At 33.5% G+C, this 16,383-nt stretch overlaps 1 protein-coding gene across 1 annotated transcript in view; it reads right to left on the bottom strand.

Moving 5' to 3' along the window:
• LOC125073423 (protein CBFA2T2) overlaps positions 1-11,470 on the bottom strand; it is a 78,067-nt gene extending 66,597 nt beyond the window's left edge. Inside the window, exon 1 of the mRNA XM_047684246.1 lies at positions 11,249-11,470. The gene's annotated coding sequence lies outside the window, so the exon portion shown is untranslated. The remainder of the gene's footprint in view (positions 1-11,248) is intronic.
• Between the last annotated feature and the right edge of the window lie 4,913 nt (positions 11,471-16,383).

Raw genomic sequence — 16,383 nt, 5'->3', positions numbered from 1 at the left:
ATAAAAAAACGTGGAATAATAATAATAATACTTGTTAACTTTCATGTAGGATATAATATATATAACTATATTTAACCAACATAACTTTGTTATTTAAATGTTAAAAACCGTAATGAGTTTCTTGCCGGTTTTTCTCGAGAGAATCTACATTCCGAACCGGCGGTAGGTTTACTTATTATAGCTATGTAAAAAGTGCTCGAAAAATACTACTTTAATAAAGTATGTTTTGATAAATTATCGAAATCCATAGTTTTGTACTACGAGGATCATGACGAAGACCACGTCCACACCCAGAGCAGACCGACCTGTCAGAATCCACCCCAGCCGATAAGATAAGAGATAATTAGTCAATAATATCTAAATAATTTCTACACGAATTACAGAGACATATTCGCCATCCCTACGGAACGGTTATTCTAAAAAAGCTCACGTCACTGTCTACTGACATTAGCACACAAACACCACCTGTATGCGTGTGCGCAGCTGTGCTTGTGTTTACTGTAACGTTATATGCGCCTTTAATTACGAGCCGTAGTTTATTATTGGAGATTCACAGTGCAATAACAAATTATAATAAATTTAACGTCAGTCTGTACAATTTACGTCTAATTGTTAAGATTCCTTCGCGAATGTATAACTGAGTACAATCTAAGCGAAAAAATAAAATAATATGTAGTACGCTTTTTATCATGAAAAGCAGGATCCAAGTTAGAACTCAGAATTAATATGTGCATATGATCGTTACATACGTTAATAAGATAAGAAAATTAAAAGGATAAATACATAAAGTGTGTATATATTTATATATATTGTAAAAAAAAATAATGTTTTACTTACTAAAATAGAGTTTCGTAAAAGCATTAAAAAAGCAATGAGTTAAATATTTTAAATTTATATATATTTTTTAATTAATATTGCGATCTATTAAGACGTGTTAATAAACTACATACACGAAATTTTAAGCTGTGGTGGCTTTAAATAAAATTCATTTAATTTAATCGGAATGACGTCGGAAATCGTCGGATCCTGGATATAGTCAAATTATAATAATGTTACTAATTACTGTTTTAAAGACACTGATACAAAGAGTAAATAAATTATTGACAAATTTTACTGGTATAAATGAAATTGTTCAAATAATAATTAGGGGCCTCAACACCTCTGTTGCCCGAGGGCCTCCAGACCTCCAGATCCGGTCCTGGCTACTAATTAATATTTGAATGAATTTGTAAATGGTCTCCTTAAAATACAGATATTAAAGAGACCTGGACTGAAACCCTCTGTTAAGCCGGGTATAAAATTCACCATTTACCAATATCGTACCATCAAGCTGTACAAATAGACAAGCCCTTGTCAATCCCTTACAATATCTTTTGCGCTATTGATGAGTTTCCTCTCCCTCGTTAGTAAGTATCGCTAGTGATCGAAATTCTCTTTACACAAAAACTTTCGTTTTGTGTAGTAAATCTTTATCACGTAAAATAAATCGGCCGACTGTATTAAAACTTTATTAAAATAATGTGCGATAAAAACTAACAACCGCAAGACAATAAAAGCTATATTACATAAATATACAGAAGCGACTAAAATTAAAACACCCAGCCACCTGTGTAAACTGTGGTGCGTGCGTTATGTGCACACATGTATACAGACACGATAGACACGCTTCGTTCTTTGTCAGACACACTCAGATTGTCGTCTGTTTTATTTTAAACAATTAAAACGTAATATCTTGACAATAAAGACTGGACTGTAAGTTTAGGGGGCCCTGAGCTAAAACTACTTAGGGGCCCACTTCAAACACACCTGAACGTAGACTTGAATTAAATTAATTTAATGAGTTTGATTAATTGCAGGACTCGCAGGACTGCAAACCATACGATCTGTTTAATTTAATAAAGTTATGTATTCTTTCGCATTACTGTCTATTTTTGAGTTTGGCTTGACTTAGCTGTGGCCCCCTTGAATCCACGACCCTGGGCTGAAGTCCAATAAGCCATATGGTAATCCGGCGCTGTTGACATATATATTAATATAAATAGTAATAAAAGTTAAATGAAAGCATGCGTACCACTGCTGGGACAGCTCTCTGCGGGCTGGGTATATTAGTATCGGGCACCGAAGAATTGTAAATACCGATAGACTGTAATCTATCTCGCGAGATTGTAAACTGCCGAAATATTGTGAACGGTGATTTAACTCAAAATAAAACGTAAAAAAATTCGATAGTTTATGATATTTCGGTTAGGTTAGAGTTTTTATAATTTTACTTAAACTTTAATTAGATTCGGTAGATTATAACCTAGCGAAAAGTAAAGCGTTAAATTGTAAGCAGTATGTTACGTTTCCCAAGCATTCGACAGTTCACAATCTCGTGAAATAAATTATAATCTAACGGTGTTTACAATTTTACGGTGACATATAAATAACCCAAATTGTCATAATATGCTAGTTTTCTTACTCGTTTAGGACTTAGTGCAAGCCCTTCTGCGTTTCTGCCCAGACGTCCCCATTTAAAAGACTGCTTAACTAATTTAAAAAATAATAAAAATATGTAAAATTTTAAGAGTTGAAATTAAACAACATCGAATATTTGTTGAAATAAATATAATATTTTAAATTGAGTGAACGAAAGTTGAAAGGCCGAACAATTTGATTGAATGTCTCGTTCAGACGGTTCAAATCATTTTTTATTTAACATAGATGAAAATTGACTTGTGAACGTGGTTTAAATTGAGCACTATTTCTGAGCAACGTTTTCACTGACGCTATTTTTATTTGTCGACGTCTTTGGGTCAAAAGATTTGTGTAGTTAATTTTAAATCTATTTTAAATATCAAATGGCTTAGTGTCAACTGTCAGCGCTGACCCGAGCAAACGCAAGAATGGCGCCGTTTTAAACGTCAATGTCACTTGACATTGGCGAAATAATTTGTGCCCTCTCGACTCAAATAAAAGTCAAAATAAAAAGAAAACACTCATTACATAAATAATACATAGTATTACGTTAAATTATTAAAAATATATTTTATTAATTGCACGCAAATAATAAATTACAATAAAAAGATAATAGTCTAGATATAAGGCCACAAATCTCGATGTCCTGGGCCTTGGACCCAGGACGTCGAGATCAGGTATATAAAAAAGTTATATAGTTTTTCTAGCGAAAAATTCTCATTACCAGCTCGAAATCTGGAAGAAGGAAGTGTGTACAGTGTATGTGCATTGGAAACCATTAAATTGGTGTATAATGCCGCTGGTCCTGCACCCGATAAAAATATTGTCCTTATGATTGTTTTCAATACAATGATAACTTCTAAAATTCAAGATTAAAATTAAAATAAGCATAAATTTAAAAATTAAAATTTCTAAAAAAAATAAGGTTCGAAGTTGTCTATTTCGAGCGAATTGACACTTAATTCTCGGTTTAGGGAGCAACTTCATCGTGTATCGTTAATGTCACCCAGTGGGCGCACCATAAAAACTCACTCATAGTAATAGCGCACCAAAAAATTATAAATTCAAAAAAGTAATACAGACTTTTAATTTTTATTATAAAAGCCGCCCCACATTCGAACGCCCTATGCGTTCAGCGTTAGGTAGGCCGTTTTATAATTTGCGTATATGGATAAACGGGATCTATTTATATTTATTAATATTTTAGGAAACAAACAGTATAATAAAAACAAATTTAATGATGACTTGCATGACTTAGTGTGCGGCCATTATAGCGGCAATTCGCTATTTAGTATTTAAAAGTAAAACGTAAAAGTAAAGAAACGGTTTTAGTATATAAAATTATCAGATAAGCTTGAATATCATGTTCTAATCACGCAAAAATGTTTTACTTTTGCCCTATATGTAATATTGCAAGAACCTTTATTAAAAGTTAACACCTCGCCTTATTGCCTTCTTTGGTGACAGGAGTTAATTTTTTAACCAGAGGGTCGGAATTGCGATTCCACGAGGAAATGCTGCTAACATTCATGCCACCATTCAACGCGGTCGTGATTTGTATAGAAGCTATTTTTATTTATATATATAAGGTCTTAATATAAATATTTTTTACATTAAGACCTAGTGGTAAAAAAGACGTGAATTTTAAAAAAATATTCAGAGTACGAAACACTGAATTAAAGAGCTTAATTTGTATTTATAATTTACGTTGTGATCAGTGTTGAAGGAAAATCTCGTGAGGAACCTTATCAACCCCCATTAATGCAGCGTGGGGGGGGGGACAAACTACAAACCTTCTCTTCAAAAATGAGAAAAATCCTAGAGGCCAGCAGTTTCATATAAACAGGTTGTTTTTTTTTTAAGAATAAATTATATGTATACAGTTTTCTTATTACAAATTACGAAATGATACGTAATAGGGGAGAGAACATGACGAAATGTAAAAGGGGCGAAAAATATCGAAAGGGCTGCGTGACATATATAATGGACGGCGTCTAAACGGAAATTATCTGTTATTTTAATGTTCCTAGCATTTTCATCAAGTTATTGTTCGTGTAATAAGTTGTTTCGGCAACTCTGAGGAAGCCATTGAAGTTAGTTAAAATTACTTGGTAGTAGGGCCTTGTGCTAGTAAGTCTGGGTACCACTCATCAGATATTCTACCGCTAAACAGCAGTACCTAGTATTGTTGTGTTCCGGTTTGAAGGGTGAGTGAGTCAGTTTAGGCACAAGGGATTACACTTGGGAACTAAGGTATAAGATGTTATATCTTATACCTTAGTTCCCAAGGTTGGTGGTGCATTGGCGGTGTGAGGAATGGTTAATATTTCTTATAGCTCCATTGTCTATGGGCGGTGGTGACCACTTAACATCAGGTGGCATATGCTCGTCCGCCTACCTATATCATAAAATAAATAAATAATAATAATAAAGTGCTAATCTTAATTATTCTATACAATACTTCAATTGTCTGTGACGTCATTTTCTGCTAACAAAATCAAACATCGCAATATGACTGTCTCGGACCAAAGTCTCACAACATACGAAAGATAATTTTTATTTCTCGTTTATCTCATTTATAAACAAATAATTCTTATAACATTAACATATATTTTGAACTGGTAACACTCAAAAGTATTTTCGAAATAAAATAAAATATTTCGATTTGACTTGAATTAAAACTAGTTTAAAGATCATTCAGTGTTCTAATTAAGAACGTTCCGAATTTAAAAACTAAACAGATGTATGAAAATAAAATATATCGTGAAGGGAAGTGGCAACGATACGATACACAGGCATTAAATAAACCGCCCACGGTAGCTCGATGCCACATCCACATGTGTGCACATCCGTGTAGGGTTGCCACACGAAAATAAATTAATTGTTATTGTATATTTTATCTGAAAATATATTCCTAATTAAACTCATGTTTTGTTTATGATAATTAAAAGTTTGACTTACGATAATGAGATACGTCAAATATATATGTAACTAGATGGTCATTATATATATATATATATATATGTATATTTGACGACTAGGTCGTCAGGGGCGTTATAAAAGAAGCCTATCCTTGGACTTCAAGCTTGCTTAATTAATACCCAATAATTTTACCTCAATAATTTTTGGAGTTTCGCTGTGTTGGTATATCCTGTAAGATGATGGACATTCTGGACTCCCATTTAACAATGGTGATCCATAACGAGCAAAAACCTAACATGACAGTCTCTCTTAACACCACCCAGACCTTAGTAATCCAGAATCCTACGGTTATTAATAAGCTAATCTTAATTTTAAGTTACTAATTTATATTTGTTTTTTACTGCTACGTATATTTTTTTCACTTTTTATCTTAATCGGATTTAAATTATTATTTAGTACACGCTGTGGTCTCCTATAATTAAAGGAGCACACGAATGTAACCCTTGCATTGTTTAATTTTAAGAATATGTATTTAGTGTGTTTATCTGTTGTTGGAGACTCGTGAATTAAATAAATGAACACGAAATCTGTTTCGAAAAATGGCGAAAATTTAACTCAAATATAAATGATATAGGATAAGTTTTCCCCCAACCCTACGGTATTGCATCGTCAGCAGCGCAGGTGCGGTGACACGGACGATACGAATATAAGTTGTTACAACCCCCCAATAATATGGGGACTTTTCTATGGTGTAAGCCCATTGTTCACAACACATGCGCTTTGTAAGAGATTTCATTTTAAATTGTATTTAAAACGAGTTCTGTCATACAATTTTAACTAGTTCTGTAAAGCTATTCTGTAACAAAAAACTCGAACCTCACCGCAGAACACGAATATTAAAATGTCAGTGTATGATATGTGATACTGACTATATTAATTATCACTACATGTGTATGTAGTATAAATCAAATTCGCTTACTGCTGTCTGTCCCTGTGTATTATTTGATCTTTAACATTAACCAACGGTTTTTGAAGCGGTTTTTTTTAATAGATAGATTAATTCAAGAGGAACACTTTTATGTATAATACATGCACAGTATAATAGAGAAACAATTATTTTAGAGGTTTCTAAAGTGATGTCGTAAATAAAGACTTTTCTGCGTTTACATAGCAAACGCTGGCTGAACCCTACGAGATAGATCAAAATAACGTCCTACAGTATTAAACACCTTAAAAATGTCTTCAAAAAAGTCCGCGATGGTATATGTTTTGACACACGCGTCAGAATAGCGTATTGTTATGTTATCATCATTTCCTAATTATGTTTCGAAGTGACTTCCATAATAGTAACACAGATTTAACGCAGTATCAAAATATTCTCAATTCAAATACGCTCATTGAAGCCCTTTTGAATCGTCAGGTAGTGTCAAGTCAACGCTGGAGTGTTGAATTAAACGTAAAGTTAAACGGAAAATAGATTCTACCAAGAAGAACCGACAAGAAACTCAGTAGTATCACTATTTTAATAACAGAGTTTGTCATTGAGTAATATGCCTTATTTATCAAGGTTATTATTAATAGGCCAATTTAAAAATAGCTGTGGATTCTTATTATACTCGTAGAAACGCATACCCTACCCAAGGAAAACGTATTAACTCTGCGAAGTCGGAAACTAGGTGTTATTAGTATACCTTTCCTCCTCGTGTCTATACAATGATTGTCGCCGTTTTCGAAGAGATCTATATTCTCGTAAATATATATAATATTGTTGTAAATTTTAAAGCCAATGCTATCGTGATTTACAATTATTCAACAATTAGACTGCGGGTTTAAGACCAGCTTGTAATAAATCTTGACCGCCCGCATTCAGACGCTCACATCTCACACCTTAGAGTACCCGCATCGTAATTTATACACGACCCGCATTTTAAAATATATTTAACAACTTATTCTTTAACATTGAAACAATTTCACATTAAAAATATTACAATAAATATCAAAATCAAAATCTTAATATATATTTTGCAGGAAATTAGCTTAGTTAGGCATTGAATTAATAAATATATTATTCTATGAAGCGTAGAGCTGAGATGGCCCAGTGGTTGGACACGTACATCTTGACCGAAGATTGACATCTGAATTTTAATGTGCTTAATTATTTTTATGATTCAGAAACCTGCATGTATCGTATGAAAGTTTGGTACCTGTGTATCCAGCGAGGCAACTCCAAGCCTTCTCAAAAGAAAGAGGCCTTATCCCAAGAGTGAGATATTTACAGGCTTTATAGGTTTTATTAAAAACTACTACCTCGACAGATGACGCTGCATCACTTCGGCTTTCAAAACGCTCAACCTAACGCTATGACAATGAGTACTTATACACAAACAGACAACATATAATCTAATTAAGATGTTAAAACCGATTAATGTCTTAAATTCAAGTTATATTTCTCATAAATACCTAATATATGCTTTTCCTGTCGACGATAGAACTTGACAGATAATCTTAGCATTGACTGATGATTCAGCAGCAGCTAGAATCTGAAAGCTGCCAGTGGTCCTGCGCCTGAACTCTTCCTACTCATATCCGAATAGAGAGCACTATTATTTACACACACATTCATCCAGCATACTGTGATATGTGCAACCCACGTTTTACCCCCTTAGGGGTAGAGTTTCGTAAAATCCGTTCTTTGCGGATGTCTACGCACTATAAGGAAATTGCCAAATTTCAAGTTTGTGTTATAGTTTCGTGATTAATCAGTGAGTGAGAAGATTATACATTTTTCTTATAAAAAATAAATGCTCCTGTGAGATGTTCCTATAAAAGATATCGTACAATTAAATGTGTCTTCCAATCTTTCTCGTTAAGAGAAGAGGAGTCGTTTCACCACAAGCATCTTAGCAGACTCTTACTATTGCATTTAGAGCGACAATAAGTTAGAGAAACTTGCGTCGATGTGATAGAAAGAAAAATTTTAATTTCTTCGAATGTCTATAGCGTAATCTTTCCTTATTTACTAATATTATAAACGCCAAAGTTACTTAGCCTGTCTTCTGCGGCTCTAAACCACTAAACCGAATTTGATAAAGTTAAGTATAAAGCAAGCTTGAACTCCAAGGAAGGACATAGGCTACTTTTTATACCTAACACCTGACGAGTAACCCCTAAAACGAGCGAGCAAAGCCGCATGCAACAACTAGTAATCAATAAAACACTACAGACAACTTAGTGTGCGAGTAATATCTGCACTTAAGTGTGTTTTTTAGACTTTTTCCTACTAAAGAAAGTATGGATTTAAGATTTGTAGATGAAAATAATAAAAATCCGAGCGTAGGCACCGGCTGAAGGGTTTAATGTCGCGGAGCACAGCTGCTACCAGGTGCCGCCTTTATTAAATCTAATAACCTTTTATTTATATTCACCGATATCGAACTACACTTTACCGATAAAATAAAATCGTTTATTTATATTTATTTAAGGCATTACGCACGAGACTCCTTGCCGATTTTAATAACTAATGTTAAAAAAAAAACTTTAGTATGAGTATTGACAGTATTATAGCACAATTTTGGCGCGATGAAGTTTGACAGATCTAAATTAAAAAAAAAAAGATATAATGCTTAATTTATAAATTAATCATTTAAATTGTAGGCAATAATATGTTAAATGCCTAAATATTTATTGAACCCGTGTACAACGTGAGACAGTCTCTTAAACTTGCGTTTTTCGCAGATATAAGTAAAATAAGTAGAATATTTCCGTTCACCAACTATATTATATAAAAAGTCTTAATTATAAACTTATAAATTATCTCTCCTTCTAAACATAAACAATCTGAAAGGGCTTAATATACCCATTAGCTGTAAATTTGACTAATTTTTTAACTGTTTTTTATTTAAATAAAGCATCCTATGCATGCACCTACATAATCTACTTTTATTTGAAATTTCACTAGAATCAAACCAATAGTAGTTTGAGTGTGATATGACTTGGTTGGTGGAATGGTTTTGTGCACACTCATCTGGGTAGGTACCTCCCACTTAAAGTAATATTCTACCGCCAAGCAGCAATACTTAATATTGTTGTGTTCCGATTTGCAGGGTGAGTGAGCCAGTGTAACAACAGTGATGTAAGTTGAATACTTCTTACAGCGGTAATGTCTAAGGGTGTTGACAACTTACCATTTTGGGGCTCATTTTCCCGTCCGCCTACCTACATCATAAAATACAAGTACCTTTACAATATTTAAGATAACCCAATAGTCATTTAATAAAATAATCGGGTACAGAAATTATTAGGTCGTATAAAAACAGCTCAGGTTTATAGGCGATTTAATAAAATAAATTCAACTGAGCTGAATGAACAATATTTTAATTTTTAAAGTAAAAAGATAAAACTTGATCCCGCTAGGTAATAAAAAAAATCAGACACAGTAAAATATTTTTTTTTTTTATATAAAATATATATATTTTTATTTACATAGTCTATAACTATTTTTTACTGTGTGTGTTGTGTTTACAGGTCTTAGTGGTACCACCAATTATTCTACTTTCTGAAGTATTCCGGTTCGCTGTTTGAGCAAACGTAAATACAGAAACAAGAGACGTTAAAACCCTATTTTGGGGGTGTAGAGCTGCTGTAAAAAGTTATTTTCATTTTTAGTGAACGTGTCTTACCCAAGGTGATCCATTTGATCATCCACCATCCCAATTAATTAAAATAACATGAATAGAGACGGGACTTTTATGAAGTACTGAATTCAACGTAAAAAACGAACAAAAGAAAGCTACACATGAACCAGGTGAACTTGGAACATCCCACTTTTTTAAGTCTATTAAAAAAACGTAATCTCTTGTACATTTCTTTGTTTAAGTTTTACTTAATAGACTAGAACTAGTAAAATGCTCGTAATCTAAACATATTTTGGGATAACACACATGAGGGATGATGTAGTGCATACAAACCCTGGTCGGTACGCTAGTTTAAAATAAGACAATATTGTGTAAATCGGTTCTGCGTAAGACTCGATTGAAGCCAGCTGGGACACAGGTGGCGTTCCACGACACATAATAATATTTTATATTTATTTTTACTGATATTGTGCTGTATATACTGAAAATATATAACTTAAATATCATATGTACATAGTCACTGGGAATGTGTAATGCATTATTTCATAGTTATTACAGCTGACCCGACAGACGTCCTGCCTTAGCTCCGAATCTTCAATGCGAAATGGAATATAAAAAAAAAAATGTGTAAACATTTTTTCTTAATTTTTCCTTCGGCCAGAACTTTATATACGACGAATGACATCGGTAAAGTAGTTCTCAAGTTATAGCGTGACCAAAGTATTTCTATCTTCTGTGTTTTTGAGTAAAAACAGAGTAACTACAGAGTTTCACTAAATTGATATCTCTAACGTTAAATCCTATGTTGAAGTGAAACATTTTGTTAAATTACTGTTTTAAAGTACTTTTAAGACCAACTTGATTATATATTTACATCATTTAATGTTTTAAAAACAATTTAATTATTTGATATGAAAATATAATGAAATATTATATATGTCGTTTTTATAGTCTGTGTGATAAATTGTTTGTCAAAATTCAAAAAAATAATTTATCCCACAGATAAAAAATCTAGTAGCTTAATCTAATATTAGTTTGCTTACTTTTATGGTTTTGATTTAAATGTTTTGGTTTTGAAATAAAATCGTATTGAACATTTTCTTCAGTGTTATAGCAATGCAGCCGTTTAAAAAAGGATTTTTTTTTAATTCAACTTATCACGAAAACATGAAAAAGATTACATAAAACATATTCCCTTAATTTATAGTACGCCGATAAATTTTATCCGAGCTCACCTCAACGTTTTGACAGCTGACAGCCAGCAGCTTTCCCCCGATTTTTATTACACTCGCATCCACTAGTATAATAAATCACACACAAAATTAACCAAACACGAATAATAATTATAATTTGTATAACTCAAATATATATACAATCAAAATTTCTAAACGCAATTTTTTATCGTTGCTACGTTTAATCGCGCGGCAAATTATCGTGACGTCCTTCCGGTAGCGCGCTCGGAAGGCGACTGAGGGCGGGAAGCCCGCCCGACGCTGAAAACTGATTTTTTTAATGAAAACTGTTGTTAGGCGGCATGCCCCGTTTGTTTTTCGTTGAAAGCATTTATAGGGTGCGAATTCTGTTCAACCTCTGGGCTTGAAGACTTAACTTACTTTAAATCTTTGAAACTTTTCAAATTGTTTTAAATATATTTTTAAATTCTATCAATTTTGTTAGATGAAAATATAAACTACACAATTATCGGTACCAATCTTCGAAAGTAAAATATATTTTAATTGAGTGTCGCTTATTATTAAAATTGGAATTAATTATTTTATTACTAAGATATTGTGTATATATTTTATTATCTGTAAATAGTTTATATATTACTTATATAAAAATATAAATATACCTACTCATTGTATTCAAAAATGAAAAGTAACTTGAAAAAAAATTTTAGGAGACTTTGTTTTGAACTGAATTTAACAATTCTAGACATTTTTTTAATGAACGCGCGGCAGAAGTGTGAAGGTAGACGACGTCTTAAAGAATACACTTCGTTTTGTTGATAAAAGCCCGAGGCAGCGTTGTTCCGTAGGAATACACTTCGAGTATCACTCGTGGAATGTTGTCAATCTTACAATGATACGCCATTTCGTAATGATTATAATCATATGTAACAATCTGACATTTCACGTTAGGCATCTGCGGTGAGTTCCGAATTTCTCCTTACAAAATTATCCATATTGCGTCAAAAGATCGTTTACACAAATCCGCAATTGAAATACAATTAAATTGTGATCACAATTAATATCGTGTTTAGCGTTGAAGAGACAAATAATGAAATCCTGGGGAAATATGCACCCAGTTGTAAAAAAATTTGCCCCATGTGTATCCGAAATGAATCAACGTGGAAGAATAACCTTTAAACCTTAAGAGAGGAGAGGCATTTTCCAAACTAATGGATGCTTTTATACTTAGAGATTTACATGCTGCAGCTGCTTACAATTATAAGCTACGCAACGGATTTTAAAGCAATTTTCATCATCAGTATGATACCTGAGGAAGGTTTATATGCACAATACTTTTTTTTTTAAAGTTATAGGTAAACGGTCGGGGAAATGGGTCAAATGGATATTAAATGGTCACCACCATAGACATCGGCACTGTAAGATATATTAAAAATTCCTTATGCCAACATGGGGTACTCAGATGTTATGTCCCTTGTGCCTGTAGTTACACTAGCTCACTCACCCTTCAATCTGGAACAGAACAGTAATGTGTATTGCTATATTTTGGCGTCAGTATACCTAATGAGTGGGAGGTACCCATACACAAAAGCCCACCTACCAAGTAAACATGCATTTTATAATAACGCCGAGAATTTTAAATGTTTAAAAGGAAAATCTAGAATTTTACTTTACTCTTGTTTTTCACTCTAAATAAAATTATTAGACCCTTATTACACCCATGTGAAGCCGGGACGGGTAGCTAGTTAACAATAAACTACTTAAATATCATAATTTGATTTATACAGAAATCATACAATCCATTAGATACATTTAATAGGTCACCCTTAAGAGGGCTGGCCTTTACGCTGGGGTATATACGAGCAGTTACTTACATCATGGTAGTAGAATATAAACATTGCACCTGTTTTTACACACGAATTACACACACACACGCACATCCGTGAGTGAGTGTCTTGTCTCTGGTGGGATTGACGACGTGACTGAATATTAGGTGGACTATGTCCAGGATGTGGGTAGTTGTGTATTTTTCCTTGTAATTAGGCCGACTCATTCGGCTGCTTGTTCTCGGTGCGTTGTGAACCGTAACATACGGCTTACAATTTAACGCATTACTTTTCGGTAGGAGCCGAGATGGCCCAGTGGTTAGAACGCGTGCATCTTAACCGATGATTTCGGGTTCAAACCCAGGCAGGCACCACTGAAATTTCATGTGCTAAATTTGTGTTTATAATTCATCTCGTGCTCGGCGGTGAAGGAAAACATCGTGAGGAAACCTGCATGTGTCTAATTTCAACGAAATTCTGCCACATGTGTATTCCGCCAACCCGGATTGGAGCAGCGTGGTGGAATATGCTCCAAACCTTCTCCCCCGTAAATGTCCAGTGGGACATTTACGGGCTGCTAATGCTAATGCTTTTCGGTAGATTATAATCTACCGAAGCTAATTAAAATTAAATTATAAAAACTCTAACTTAACCTAACCGAAATATCATCAACTATCGAATTTTTTGACGTTTTACTTTGAGTTCAATCACAGTTCACAATGTTTCGGCAGTTTACAATCTCGCGAGATAGATTACAATCTATCGGTATTTACAATTGTACGGTGATTGATATACTACTAATTACAGTACTAATATTATAAATGAAAAAGTAACTATCTGTCTGCTACGCTTTCACGACTCAGCCATTGAACAGATTTTGATGAAATTCGTTATATCGAAATAAGCTTAAGCCCCTTAAAGGACCCAGGCAATTTTTTTTAATTCACCCCTCGAGGGGTTATAATTTTATTTATTTAAAAAGGAGGTAAAGGTTTTTGTGAGTGTTAGGGCGCGTAATGCTGCAGGTAAAATTATACATTAAAAATGTTGAACGTATAAATCGTGACAGCATGTTACTCTCATAAAATATAAAATCAAATCTATTTCCAACTTATATTTATGAGTAGTTTCATTTAATTTATTTTTGTGATAGGAAGGCGGTCTGGCAAATAGACCATCTGATAGTAAGTGGTCACCCCGCCCATAGACATTGTCGCTGTAAGAAATAATAACTATTCCTTACATCACACCAATGCGTGTTTTTCGTGTGACAAATCTAAGTATTGCTGTTTGACTGCAGATTATCTGATGAGTGGGTGAAACCTGCCCAGACGGGCTGGCATAACCCTACCAAGTCAACCTAACATTCCATGGATTCACTGTACGTTTGCGTTTCTATCAACTTGAATCAGTTCCTCGAACTTGTGACCTGGGTTTAAGGCCTAAGTTTAAGGCCCCTGTGCATCGCATCAACGCTCACCTTCTTGCCTCGTGTTTCTCTTCCCGCCTAATCAAATATAACAAGTAAGCTTTGGAAATTCGTTCTATCATTCAACTTACTACCGATCTCGACATGTCAAGGTCTTTTAGAAGGCTATAGAGAGATTTTGCTGTTATATCAGCTCTCTTGCACCGCATAGTAGCTCGTTTGTTATTTCGTTCTCTTCATTCATTCAATTTTATATATCCGAGAAAATTCTCCGAAAACCGCTGCATCTCCAGGTATAAGATTTATGTATATTGGTTTAGTAGATTTTTCAATTAGGCTTTACCAAATGGCCTATTATTTATTAATAGATTAATTTACAAACCATGATTTGACGAATGAGAAATTATGTTCCATAGTAGAGATTATTTCTTGAGATTGATTAAGTTAATTTAGGTAGAGACAATTAAATTATTATTAAGTATATATAGATTCAGCATACTGATTGATTACATAAAGTATTAAATGAGTTTCTTACCAGTTTCTTACCTTCTCAGTCTTTGCATTTAATATAAGCCTATAAAATTAATATTAGTAACAGCTTGTCCATAATAATGTTCATAACGAGCTTTTTCATGACAATGCTTCACTGAAATAATAATAATGCGTACAAGAGAGAATCGAACCTGTGACCACATGCAATCATAACACGCAAATAGAATCCAGTGCTTATTTAAAGACTCTTAACTTGGTATGAGGAATATACAAAACAAATAAATAATTGCCGTAGAACGGATATTAGATATTTCTAAATACTTCTTATATAAGGGTAACTCTTCACTGGTCAGCTATAATTCGCACTATCTTAACAATATAATAATCTCACTTGATAAGTACTGATGCAGCCTAATATGGAATGTGCTCACCTAGAAGACAAGCCTTGCCCTGCCCATTCAGTATAACTTTGTAGATACTCAGATTGTAATGCTCAAGAAACAATACGCTGGATGGACGTTCCACGTCATGGTTGTGCACATGAGAAATAATAAATAGAAACGCTTCGAGGAATAACATTGATGTGAAGATGTAGGCTCTAACGTCGTCTATTTGTCTTGGTATTAAGTCCTGTAACGCTGTGCACAGGGCACATACTCCAAAAAATAACCTATATAATACCGATATACTTGACGACAGCGTTTCAAATTGTTGAAGTTTGATTAAATCTGCGACGTGTCTCTTAACTCAACAATCCACGGAGTTTAATGATACAAACTGATATAAGTCTATATTCAAATTTATATTAGGTATATAAAGGTAAACAGTCTGTGTTTATTAGTTATTTTGTAATTATTTCAAATAGATATTTAAACCCAATGGCAAATGGGGATACCTATAAGTTGTCACAACCATCCATAAATTGGCAAGGTCTGTAATAAATATTCACAATCCCTTACATTAATTGCGTCATCATCCTTGTACCAGTAGTTACGTGTGTGTGTCTTATAATCACACAATCAAAACTAAAGCCCTATAATGTAGTAGGTACCTATTAAAAAAAAAACTAAGTTTTTTTTCGTATTCTTCTCTGGTATTACACATATCTAAAAGTCAAAAGATTTTAGACAGATCAATTAGCAAATATTATGCTATGACAAAACAAAGATTTAGATTTGATTGCGTAACGCGATACGGTGCTATATTAATAGTGAACAGCCATCCTTATTGTCTCCACGTTTATTTTGACATCTGTTTTGTGCGTAGCGAATTGTTGGAACAAGTGAACACGTTACGGTTTGTACAGGTGGTTTTGCGTGCCATAAATTCACAATAGCTTTGTAACACTTGAATAATTATGAGATCTTAACAGGGCACGTGCTAAAATAGACTGACGTCTGATAAGATCATTTATTTACCAAGTCCAATTTAAC

Source organism: Vanessa atalanta, chromosome 24 (genome assembly GCF_905147765.1).
Source record: "Vanessa atalanta chromosome 24, ilVanAtal1.2, whole genome shotgun sequence".
Classification (NCBI taxonomy): Eukaryota; Metazoa; Arthropoda; class Insecta; order Lepidoptera; family Nymphalidae; genus Vanessa; species Vanessa atalanta.
This window is presented reverse-complemented; position numbering and strand designations above follow the sequence as displayed.